Source organism: Phyllostomus hastatus, unplaced genomic scaffold, assembly GCF_019186645.2.
Source record: "Phyllostomus hastatus isolate PE091 unplaced genomic scaffold, TTU_PhHast_1.1 phas_contig_1, whole genome shotgun sequence".
Taxonomy (NCBI): Eukaryota; Metazoa; Chordata; class Mammalia; order Chiroptera; family Phyllostomidae; genus Phyllostomus; species Phyllostomus hastatus.
The window spans coordinates 4317088-4331042 of NW_025333498.1; the positions used below are offsets into that span (position 1 = coordinate 4317088).

Sequence of the window (13955 nt, forward strand, 5' to 3'; positions counted from 1 at the left end):
AACTGATATGTGTAACTCAGTATTTCTATTGATTGTCTTGTGGTAAAAGCAGCCAATAATTCAGATCATCTTACGAGTTTATGTAATTTCCCTGAAGAAACATATTGATCTTAGGAAAGATTCCCAAATATGAAAACAGTGAGAAAAACTAAACAGTACAATGTACAACCCTCATTCATTCTTTCTTCCCTCTCAGATATTTATGAAAATACTGATATACCCACATACATATTACCACAGAAATAACTACACCAAACATTTAGAGTCACATACACTATGCAAAGTATATATGCCAAGTGATAGGAGTGGGAAACTCATTGAAATACTTAAGTGTACTATAATTTAACATTTTCTGTTTATATCATTAAAGTTTGATGCTTCCACAATGTGAAATGTAAAATATAGGGGACTACCCTGAGGGCTATATATTATAGATCAATAAGTACATCAATATGCTATAGAAATGCTTCAGACAAAGCTTATAATATTATAATCTTACTCATTATAAAGCCTAAATTTTGCAACAGAGGGGTCTGGACCCTAGACTTATGCTCTGTTTCTGTTACTCTTATTATAATACAGACATCTTTTTTTTCTGTGTGTAGTTTTATTATTTTTTATTTTAATTGTTGTTCAAGTACAGTTTTCTGTCTTTTGCTCCCATCTCAGCCCACCCCCTCAGTCCTCCCCACCTCCCTCCCATTTCCACCCCCCTCCCATCCAGATATCTGGTTTCAGATACAAGAGTCTTTTATAAAGGCCACATATAACTCTGAAATTGAATCAGTCCAATTTCACTAAAATCATGAAATTTGACCAAAGTCTGGAAAAAAAGTGAGGAGGGAGTGAATAGCAGCAATATTTTTCTTTCTACTTCACTCCTTGTGGTTGATTGTAGACATGACTATAATACATTGTGGCTCCTACATTAAAAAGAGGAGTCTATTTCCCTATCCTCAAAATCAGATAGGCAGCTCTTATAACTTAGTTTGGCCAAGAATTGGATGGAAGTGATATTTTGTCAGTTTTGAACATAAGCCTCAGGAGACCTATATCAGCTTCTTCTTTTCTGCTCTTGAGACTCCTACCCAGAATAGTCTGAGCATCATGAGAGATCTTGTAGATCAGAAGGCTAATCTAGTTGAACCATCTTAGACCAACCAGCCCCAGGTGACCTGCCAACTGAGCACAGAAACAGGAGCATGCCCAGCACAGTGATTGGCTGAATCTGGTCAAGGCCAGAACAATCAATCTAAGCCCTACCCAAATTGCCAAACTGCAATTTGTTTAAGTCACAGAGTTTTGGGGGGGACTATATTACATAGCAAAAGCTAACTGAAGAAATGTTATAATACTTTCTTTAGTGTAAGATAAAGTTTTATGGAGTCACTTAAGCCAGTGCCACTCAAACTGCTGATGCACAGAGAAATAAAGACTTTGCCAAAGAATGTAAATCTGTACACTGCTTCCTGCATCAGGAAGGACTTGCTACAAAAAAATCAGCTGAATTCAATAGTGTGCATAATGACATAGTTGGTTTCTATTTGTAGTTATAAAAGCTCCTCATATTACTACAAATTGTTAATAAGTAGTGCATAGACGAATTACAGTCTGTAAACCATACTTTTGGTAGCAATGACCTAAGGTTTAGAGGTACAAGTTTTTTTTTTTCTGTAAAGAACCAGATAATAAAAATTTTAGGGCCACACAGTCTCCGTCAACTTTTTCATTATAGCAAGGAAGCAGCTTTAGACAATATATAAGCAAATGGTTGTAACTGTTTTCCAACAAAACTATTTTTTAAAAAGGCTACAAACATACTGTGATTTGTGGGCCATAATATGTTGCCCACTGAATCCATTTCAAGACTCATCCCCATCAAAGCTCATTATCAGATCTATTTTTTACTAATGTCAAAAGAATGTAAGAAAAGGCAAAAGAATTGGAGATATCCTTCATTAGAAAGAGGAAAAAAAAATGCCTGGAACAGTGATTTCAGATGCCCAACACAGAGTCACCCAGAGGGATAAAATTAAACATGAAAATATGTACATAATTATTTTTAAAAATACATGGGAAATACAGTGAGCAGTACTGCCAATTGAGGCCCTTGGCTAAGCCTTAGGAAAAAAATAATATTCCAAGAAGCTTTCATCTTAAAATGTTGGCATCTCAAAGATATAGAACTATTTAACAGTAAGAAGATGGGATATTCCTTCCTCATTTTTTCTCCCTCTCTTTCTGTTTGCTTCCCTTTTTCCCTCTTAACACAGAGGAAAGACTTTCCAGACACTGTTAAAAGCAACCACTATTATATTCTTGAAGAGAGGTTCATAAGAGCAGATGTTAATAATTTATAGTTGCCTCATTTGATTCTCCTTCAGTGTAGTTTGAAGATAACACATTTCTGTGTCATTAAAGTATTAGACAACATCTGTTTTTAGATTCTCTCAGAGACTGGGCAGACTTGTGCCCCTGTGAGGGAATGTTAGGAGGCACAAAAAAAGAGATGTTAACCATTGCTATCCATTTCTCTAAAAGCATCCTGGGCAGATTCCAGATTCCTGTTACATTCTGTTTTTTTTTTTTTTAATTAGCTGCTTTGACAAATATACTCCTCCCCAGTTAACAACAGCTGCTATCAAAGTTATTAGAGTGAAACAAAAATCTGAACTTGTATGTGTTTGATTTCTTTTAGAAATATGAAATATGAAACTATTTCTTAAGGAGCTTAAGCTCCTTAAAGATGAGACTTCCATTAGCTTTACAAATGGTTTCCTTTACTTAGTATTTAATATTTATTTCACATTTTTCTTAAGCTACTGAAAATCTCTAGCAGAAGGCATGTAGGAAAAATAACACATTGGGAACCAAAGCCATAATCATTTATTAACAATTTAGCTGACACCAGCCAAGCAGTTTTGCCAGAAAGAATGGACATGGTGCTGTGGCCACTAGGGAGGATTAAAAGAGAATAATGCCAGAGAATGGAGGCTGGAATGCCCTGGGCTATCACAATTTGTGAAGAGGTCTGGGCAAACAAGTGAAATTAAGAGGCAATAGGAAATTAGAGAAAAGGAAATAATGGAAGGGGCTGTACAAAGGGATGGATAAATGTTAAATTTTGTCTACTTCTCATATTTACCTCAGGCTAGTGTTACCTAAGAGAGCCAAGAATTACCTCCCATGGAACAGGGATGAAGAGAATCTGTTTATACCAGGAGGGGGAAGAAACCTCCAGTATGTAGTTTGAGCATCCTTCTTCAGCATACATCTTTAGGCTAATCTTTATCTGCTGATCTTTGTAAAAGCTTTTCTGGAAGCAATGCTGTACCCCTTTGTACTCTGTTCTTGACCAGAGATTGAAAACTTCTAGGATCTTCTAAACATCACTTTCTAAACAGATTGGCATAAAATGGCACTAATATATATAATCCAAAATTGTGGTCCATTTACTTTTTCCTCTGATGTTTACATCCTCCTGCTCATGTGTGTTCTTAGTGCCCCACTATTCCTCCTGTCAAGAAGATGGTATCCTTTATATCTCCTGATTTATCTTCTTTCTTATCAATATTAATGAAGTCTTCAGGTGGGATCTTCTCAAAGCCAAATCTCATTGCAATAACTTTTCACTTTCCCTTTACTTTTGTGGTCAACACTTTTAGTCATCTGTAGCAAATACATTCCCTCAGAGGAAAATGTGGGGAATGTAAGAATTTTAAAGCTCAGGAGGGTGGGAGAAGGTGGAAGAGGGTGAAAGAGAGATAAATGTTGACAGAAGGAGGCTTGACTTTGGGAGGTGAACACAATACAATATACGGATGATGTATTATTGAAATGTACACTTGAATCCTACATTATTTTATTAATCAATGTCACCCCATTAAATTCAATAAAATAAATAAAAAAAATTTAAAGCTAAAAGTGCCACTCTAGATATCAAAATAGTGGTAGCAGTCAGCAAACATCCCAGTCTCATACCCAAAGCTATGGAAAGAACTCTTAATAGAAGTATGAAATCCCAGTGATTCATTCATTGATTTATTTACTCACCAAATATTTGTTGAGCAATTTCTCTAGGAAACACTTTCCTAGGTGCTGATAATGCAAAGAGAAGGCATGATCCTTGCCCTCGTGGAGGTTATCATCTAGTAGGGGAGCAAAATGTGTAAATACAAAATTGGAATACAGAATGATAAATGCATAATGGAAGTATGTACAAAGTATTTTTTGTTCTTCAATGAAGATAGTCAATAGTCTGGGCTGGGCAAGAAAGGGCTGGACAAGAAAAGACTTTCCTGAGCCTTTGGGCTGAGTGGTGAGAAATAATGGCATTCAGAATGAAGAGAGAGGCAAGAGCAATGGCTCTAATTAAGTTTTCCTTGAGTGTGGAATTCATGAAGAGGGTTAGTAGGAGATTTTTGCCCTAGCAGCAGCAGAGCTAAAAATGAGAATGGATAATTATGAGAGATGTTGAGGAGGCAGAATGACAGGTAGAGTTCAACAATGTGGAAGAAGAAGGCAAAGATGTCTTCTAGGTCTCTAGGTGTAGAAAGAGCCTTAGATATTATTTAGTCCCACTTTTGACCAAATGCAGGAGTATTGTCCATAGCATTCTCAAATGGTGGCCCAGTAGCCTCTCTTGAGACCCTTTCAGGGTGGGAACTGTCTGCTTCACAAAGCAGACAGTTTGCTTCATCCTGGACAGCCTGGATTTTAGAAAGAGCTTCTTTACATTGACCCAGAATCTGCTTGCCCTTCTATTCCATCCATTGGTCTTCATTCTGCAAGGACTAGCTCCGTTTCCTCAGGTCTAGGTCTGAGCCTTTTAGATTCTTCGATAACAGCAATTAGTATCTCCTTAGTCTTCTGCATTCTTCTTTTCTCAAAAAATTCCCAAGCCTTCAGGAAACTCCTGACAAAATCTCTCAGTCATAATGCTGACATATGTAAAAAAACAGCTTTTCACATTTCTTCAGAGGTTGGACTTGGTGTCACAAATGTTTAGTGCCATGATATTACTATATGAAACTCTCTAACTGAGGCTGTTAGCATATCAGCCTCATGAGCAGCATGATGATAGAAGAGGAGGACAAAACAAATGTTAGAGAACAGATAGTATATCCCATTAAAATATTCACCAATGGGTCCTGGCCCAGTGACTCAGTTTGTTGGAGCATTGTCCTGTATGACAAAAGGTTGCAGGTTCGATTCCCAGTCAGGGCATGTACCTAGGTTGTTATTTAATCCCCAGTCGGGTGCAATCATTGTTTCTCTCTCATATCAATGTCTCTCTCTCTCTCTCTCTCTCTCTCTCTCTCTCTGTCTCTCAAGTCAATAAACATATACCCCAGCAAGGGTTAAAAATAAATAAATAAAATTAAAAAATCATTTTATACCTTTGAAAATTGTCCTAAGGGCATATAAAAAATGAAGAGATGTTCATTTAAGAAAATCTACTACATCTCAGTTTGAGCAGTGAGAGTCTATGGCATTTGAGCCATGACCTGCTCTGTCCTCTGCCTTAGGTCCATGTTATGGAAACTTTACTTTGGGTGATCTTCTCCTGCCTGGTGTGGACAAAAGGATGGCAGCTCCTTATCCCCACAGCTCCCAGTCTAGGGCTATAATTTTACCCCAGCAGTGACAAGCTACTAGCTTTCTCATACCCCATACACCATGTTGTAGAAGCTCTATTTTGGACAGGTGAAACTAAAAGTCTTCCTTTTCTCACACAGCCCCTAGTTATAGGGCAGAAGCTTTACTGCAGGCTTGGCAAGGGACCTTGATTGCCCATGCCTGACCTTACTCATAGAGCAGAGGTTCTCCACTGGGAAGGGCAAACTGAAAAGACCAGAGGTTTACCATCCTCCACTCCCAGCATCCACATATATTCCTGGGGTGTCATCCTAGAAGAAACAGGATACTGTCCCTGCCCCTAGCTCCTGTGCAGCAGTAGTTCAGAGATTCTGTTCAGGAAGAGAGACATGCAATAAGGACAAAGAGCTTTACATCTCTGCCTGAGCAGACTGACTTTATTTGGGATAATATGTGGCAATTCCACATTTAAGAGTGTTGTCCAAAACAATGAAGATTGTAGTAGAGAACAATTGAGAGGGTGCTGTTAGCTCCATGACACTGATATCAACAAGCCAGAGCAGCCAGTTATTTAACAGAGATAGCCAGAGAAAGAGATAGCTAGAGGAGATCAATAAGGCTGTGCAAGCACACTGAGCTGCACCTATTCAGGAACAATCAGAGCAGGATGAGGGACAGAAATAAAAGCATTACACAGCTATACAAAGATCCACCAACAAAGGGCAGAAGCACCATTGGCACAAAGGACTTAATCACAAACTCTGTAGAAACATTGAAAAATAAGCTGCTCTGACTCAGGCAACTCCTGTAAAGCCAGAATTAAAATTAAAATGACATCTCTGGCAATCTGAAAGACTGTGTGCCTATCCAAGGTTACACCATCCCAAGAATGATATGAAAGGGAACTCTTCAGGCACTAGTGCCTGGCTGAATTTGGGTAAAAAACTGTAAACTTCTCAAACTATCTTTGCAACCTACAAGCCACACACACACACACACACACACCTGATAAATAGTAAGGGGTAAAAATCTAACTTGCTCAGAGTGTTAAAGCACAGCATTTAAACAATAAGTGATTTGTGATGACCCAGGAATAACTGATAGATATACAAGATAAAAAGCAAGGATAAAATATGGAAATGAGAGCAAAAAATCCAATCAGGGATATCAGAGATAGCACACTACAGGGAAAATAGACTTCACAAAGTTAAGTCATCAAACAAATAAACTAATCACCAAGAAAAAAAGAAACTAAACACCAATCCCTAGGCCCCAAGGAAAATAAGAATCTAGAGTTGTTAGAACATATTATCTAAAATTTCCATATTAAAAAAAAAAGATGAGACATGCAAAGAAATAGGAAAAATGTGATCAATACACAGGACAAAAGAAGGCAACATAAACTGCCTCTCAGGGGGCCTAGATCTTGAACTTAGCAAACACTTTAAAGCAGTTTTTATGAACATGTTCAGGAACTAAAGGAAAGCATGCTTAATCTATTAAAGGAAGCTATGATGGGAGGTCTGCTGCTTCCACTGTCTTTGTGTACACTCCAGCCATGCCATTCTACACCATTGTCTACTCCCTTGTTTGAGGGCACTGTGAGGCCATGAACATGGTGCTGGCTGACCGGGCCAGAGCTGGAAGGAGGAGGTGGTGACTAAGGAGATTCAGTGAGTCTTAGTGGTGAGTACAGGCTTACTCAAGTCCTCCTGTCTGTGTGGGCAGCTGCCCAGGTTCAGGATGAAGACCTCACCCTATACCAGTCTAATGTCATCCTGTATCACCTAGGACACTCCCTTGGGCTGTATGGGAAGGACCAGCAAGAGGCAGCCCTGGTAGATATGGTGAATGATGGCATACAGGATCTCCACTGCAAATACATGACTCTCATCTACACCAACTATGAGGCAGGCAAGGAGGGCTATGTGAAAGAACTGCCTGGGCACCTGAAGACTTTTGAGACCCTACAGTCCCAGAAGCAGGTGGCCAGACCTTCATTATGAGACACCAGCTATCCTTTGTGAACTAGAAACCTGCTGGACTTGCTGTTGAATCACCAAATCCGGCTACCGCCTACCTGGACTCCTTTCCCCTGCTCTAGGCCTATGTGACATTCCTCAGCACTGGGCCCAAGCTCAAGGCTTTCCCAGCCTCCACTGAACATATGAACCTCCCCATCAATGGCAATGAGAAACAGTGAGGGCTTTTGGTACCCTCAGGAGGAGGCAGGGGTTGCCTACCTCCCTTTTCCCCTGACCAATAAAACTTCTGAGAGAGAGAGAAAGAAGGAAGCCACGATGACCTTGTCTCATCAAAGAGGTAATATAAAAATGAAAATTATAGGAAAGAACCAAATGGAAATTCTGTAGTTGAGAAGTACAATATGTGAAAAGTCACTACCAGTTGATGGTAATTTGAATCCACAGGAACAAATAAAGTTTACATAAATACTACAACAAACTCTGTAAATTTATACTTGCTTTCAATTATTCTCACAGCTTCTTTAAAAGACATAAAATTATATAAATTAATAATTATGATAATGTATTATTGAATTTATAACATATATTGATATAATATCTATAACAATAATAGCACATAAAAGTGATAAGGCATGAAGCTATAGGGGAGTAATGACAGCATATATTTCTATACTGCACTAGAATTTAGTTAGTATAAATCTGAAGTTGATTTTAAGCAGTACCTTGTAAGCCCTATACAAAAATATAATTTAAAAAGTAACTCATAAAATAACTAAAAAGTATAATTTGAAAAATCTATCCATTTAATACAGAAGATGATAGTGAGAAGAAATAAACAGAAAGATATGAGAAATACAGAAAATAAAAAGCAAAATGACAGATGTAAATCTAAACATATCTAACAAACTATAAGCATATAGATGCAAATGTGAATATGTTAAATGCAAATGGATTAAGCAATCCAATTAAAATAAATTGTTAGATTGGCTAAAGAAACAAGATTTAACTATACACTGTCTACACACTGTCTACAGGAGGATACATCTATACATAGATAGATAGAGAAATAGACCATGCAAACTGCAACCATAGAGTGCTGGAGTGGCTATTCTAATATCAGAAGAAATAGACTTTAAAAGAAGTAATGTTAGTAGACATAAACAGGGACAGTGACCAGAGGGGAGGGAATTTCAAGGGGAAAGGGGAAGGGTTTACAGGAACAAGTATAAAGGACATATGGACAAAAACGAGGAGTGGGGGGTAGCAACAGGAGGGAGGTGGGGAGGGCTGGGAGGGCGAGCTGGGATGGGAGTAACAGGCAGAAAACCATACTTGAACAACAATTAAAAAGAAAAAAAAGAGGGACACCTATAATAATAAAAGAGTCAAGCCACCAGGAATATATGACAATTATAAACATATATGTCCCTAGTAGATTCACAAAATACATAATGCAAAATTGACAGAATTGAAGGAAGAAATAAGTAATCAACAATAATAGTTGTAGACTTCAATACTACACTCTCAATAACCTATAGAACGAATCAGAAGATCAATAAGGAAACAGAAGATTTGAACAGCACTACAAACCAGCTAAACCTAACAGATATCTATAGAATACTCCACCCAACAACAGAACATTTTTTCCCCATATGCACATGAAACATTTTCCAGGATAGATCATATGTTTGGCCATAAAACAAAGCTCAATAAATTTAAAAGGATTAAAATAATACAAAGTATGTTCTTCAACTAAAATGGAATAAAATTAAAAATCAATAATTATGAGATTTAGAAACTCACAAATATGAAGAAACTAAATAACACACTCCTAAATAACCAATGGATCAAAAAAATAAGCCAACAAGAGCAGTTAGAAAATAATTTGAGAAGAATGAAAATGAAAACTATGAACAAGTATATGCCAACAAATTAGATAATTTAGATGAAATGGACAAATTCCTAGAAAGATAAAAACTACTGAAACTGACTCAAATAGAAATTGAAAATCTGAATAGATCTATAACAAGTAAAGAGATTGCACTAATTATCAAAAAACTTTTTACAGAGTCCAGAACCAGATAGCTTCACTGGTGAATCCTACCAAACATTTACAGAAAAATTAATGTCAATCTCTCATATATTCTTCTAAAAAATAAAAGATGAGGGAACACATGCCAAATTATTCTATGAGGTCAGCATTAGTATGATACCAAATCCAAAAGAAGGTGGTACATAAAAAGAAAACTATATATCAATACCTTATGAATATAAACACAAAATCCTCAACAAAGTACTAGTAAACCAAATCCAGTGACATATAAAAGAGATTACACTCCATGGCCAAGTGAGATTTATTTACTTCAGGAATGGTTTATTTAACATCTGAATATCAATTAATGCAATACAATAGAATAAAGGACAAAAATTATACAATCATCTCGATAGTCACAGATAAAGCATTTGACAAAATCAAGATCTTTTAATGATAAAAACACTCAACAAACTAGGAATAGAAGGAAAGTTCCTCAACCTAATAAAGGACTTCTACAAAAAACCCACAGCTAACATCATGCTAAGATTAGGAAATAGATAAGAATGTCCACTCTTGCCACTTAATTCAACATTGTACTGGGGGTTCTAGACAAAGCAATTAGGAAAAAATACAAAATAAAAAACATACTGATTGGAAAAGGATAACTAAAACTATATTTGCAGATAATGAGTGTAGAAAATCATACAGAATCCATTAAAAGATTATTAGAATTAACAAACAAGTTTACAGCTATTCCCTGACATGAACAGGTGTCTAACAATTCAATTCAATACTGACACTAACTACCCACAGTTAGTGCACACCTACAACTTAACAGAGTTAACAGTTTACTCCCACAAGACTGCCCCCACTTTAGACACCAGCCCCAAGTGGGCTTGCCAGACTACTCACACTTTTTCTGCCACACAGACTACAAATTTGGAGTTACCATCACCACTGTTCAGATTCAATAATTTGCTAGAACAATTAATATAACTCAAAAAAGTTCTATACTTACTACTAACTTTTATTATAAGGGGTATAACTCAGGATCAGACATATAGAGAAGATGATTTGGACAAAGTAGGGGGGTAAGGATACATGCCATCTTTAAGAGCACCACCTGCACAGCACATCGACATGTTCATCAATGCAGAAGCTGTCCAGACCTCATTGTTCAAACATTTTTTTATTGAGGCTTTATTATGCAGATATGATTGATTGAATCATTGACCATATAATTGAACTCAGTCCCTAGGCCCCTGCCCCTCTTCAGTGATTGGGGGTGAGGCTGAAAGATCCAACCCTCTAATCATGTGAGAGTCTAGCTCCTTCCTTGAAACTATATTAAGGTCCACCATGAGTCACCTTGTTATCAAAAACTCAGATATGTTTATGAATAGCAAAAGATACTCCTATCACTCAAGAAATTCCAAGTGTTTTTCAGCTCTGTGTCAGGAACCAGGGGCAAAGATCAGATATATATAAATATTACAGATAAGGCATCCCTTAAAAGACTATTAGCATTAATAGACAAGTTTAATAAAGTTATAGGATACAAGATTAATATTAAAAATCAATTACATTTCTATATAGTAATAATTTGAAAATCAAATTATCAAAATGATTTTATTTACAAAAATATTACAAAAATAATAAAAGTTATAAATTTAACAAAATTTATTGCAAGGCTATACACTGAAAACTGCAAAACATTGAGAGAAATTAAATAAGATCAAAATAAATGTAGACATGTCATTTTTGTGGATTGTAAAATTTATTATTGTTAAAATGTCACTACTCTTCAAATTTTCTACAGATTAAATGAAATCCCCATCAAAATCCCAACTAGATTTTATGCAGGAATTGACAAGCTGACTCTAAGATTTATATTGAAATTTAGGAGACCCAAAATAGCCAAAGCAATTTTGAGAAAGAAGAGCAGAGTTAGAGAACATGCTACAAAGCTGAAGTAATAAAGACAGAAGTATAAGGGAGAATCCAGAAATTAACCCATATTAATGGTCAATTCATTTTTGACAAACATGCCAAGACTATTATTCAATGGGGGAAAGAATCGACTTTTCAATAAATGGTGCTGGGGCAGCTGGACATCCACAAACAAAAGAAGTTCAACTCTTACTTCATACCACAAACAAAAATCAATTCAAAATGAATCAGAAAACTAAAAGTAAGTGCTAAAACTATAAAACTCTCAGAAGAAAACATAGAAGTAAACTTAAGATTTGGCAATGATGTCTTAAGTATGACCCCAAAGCACAAGCAATAAAAAATAAAATAGATAAATTGAATTTTATCAAAACTAAAATATTTTGTGTATGAAAGAATACTATCAACAAAGTAAAATGACAACTCACAGAATGGGAGAAAATCTTTGCAAATCATGTACCTGATAAGGGTCTTATATCAAGAACATATAAAGAACTCTTAATATTTAACAATAAGAAGGCAAATAATCCAATTTAAAAATTGAACAAAGGACTTGAATAGACATTTCTCAAGTGCAGATATATAAATGACCAATAAGCATATGAAAAGATGTTCAATATTATTAGTCATATGGAATTGCAAATTAAAACTAGAACAAAATAACCTTTTAGACCCACTAATATGTTATGGGTTGAATTGTATCCTTCCAAAATTCCTATGTTGAAGTCCTAACCCCAGAATGTGACCTTATTTGAAATAGGGTTGTTGTATATGTAATTAGTTAAGATGAGATCATAGTAGAATAAGGTGAGTCCCTAATCCAGTATAGCTGATATCCTTATAAAAAGGGGAAATTTGGACACAAACATGCACACAGGGAGAACAGAGTGAAGACTGGAGTTATGCTGCCACAAACCAATGAACTACCAGAAGCTAGAAGAAAGATGTGAAACAGAAAATTCCCTAGGATTTTCAGAAGGGCATGGTCCTGAAGATACCTTGATCTTGAACTTTTACCCTTCAGAACTGTCAGACAATAAATTTCTGTTGTTTAAACCACTCAGTTTATGGCCCTTTGTTATAGCAGCCCTGGCAAAACAATACAGATGGGTTTAATAAAAAAGATGGACAATAAGTGAGAGTGAGCATTGGTGAGAATGCAGAGCATGATGGAAATATAAAGTGCAGTCCTTTAAAAAATAGTTCAGCTGTTCCTCAAAATGTTAAACATATTATTGCCATATGACTTGACATTTCCACCCTTGTGTCTATACCTAGGAGAATTGAAAAACAAGTGTTTAAACCAATAGTTGTGCTTTGTCTTTGTACTTCATAGCAGCATTATTCAAAATAGCTAAAAGGTGATAACAACACAAATATTCATCAAATGATAGGTGAATGAACAAAATATGCTATATCCATATAATGGAATATTATCCAAGAGTAGAAGTGATATATTGATACATGCTACAACATAGATAAACCTTGAGAACATTATGCTAAGTGAAAGAAGCCATTTAAAAAAGGCCACATAATGTACAATTTTATTTATATGACATGCCCAGAAAAGGCAATCCATAGAAACAGGAAGTAGGTTTGTGGTTTCCTAGGACATAGTAGTAGCTGGTAGAGTTGGGAGCATGGGATAAGTTGGGGAGGAATGAGTGTGTCTTAATGGATATGGGGCTGCCTTTTGAGATGTTACAAATGTTGTAAATTTATATTGTGATTATTGCACAACTTGGTGGATACGCTATAAATCATTGAACTGTGCACTTTACATGGGTGAATTTTATATGTAAATTATATTTCAGTATAGAAAATTTTTTGAAAGACAGACCCCTAATCCTGACCTACTTACCTAAGTCCTCCCAAAATCCTGATTTTCAGAAACCAAAGAAGTATAAAACGATGTTGATTTTTTAAAAGATTTTATTTATTTATTTTTATAGAGGGAAGGAAGGGAGGGAGGGAGAGAGAGAGCGAAAGAGAGAGAGAGAGAGAGAAACATCAATGTGCGGTTGCTGGGGGTTATGGCCTGCAACCCAGGAATATACCCTGGCTGGGAATCGAACCTGGGACACTTTGGTTCCCAGCCCGCGCTCAATCCACTGAGCTACGCCAGCCAGGGCTGTGATGTTAATTTTTAAAAAGAAAAAAAAGAGAGAAAGCTAATTAGAAAACTCCTGATATACTAATTACAGATATCTGAATTATGTAGATACGTGTGTGGGGATAGCAGTCTGTTAGAACATTATTGTCTTGCCTTGATATTTTTTGGAAATTCTGTGTGGTAGCAAAAGAAATAATTTATACTTAAAGCAGGTTTTGTGGGTAAGCAATTCTTTAGATCTGGGACCTCTCAGAAGTAATAATATTATCCAGTC

At 36.3% G+C, this 13955-nt stretch overlaps 1 pseudogene; it reads left to right on the forward strand.

Moving 5' to 3' along the window:
* The first annotated feature begins 7156 nt into the window (after positions 1-7156).
* Positions 7157-7801, forward strand: LOC123813460 (annotated as a pseudogene).
* Positions 7802-13955: the final 6154 nt, after the last annotated feature.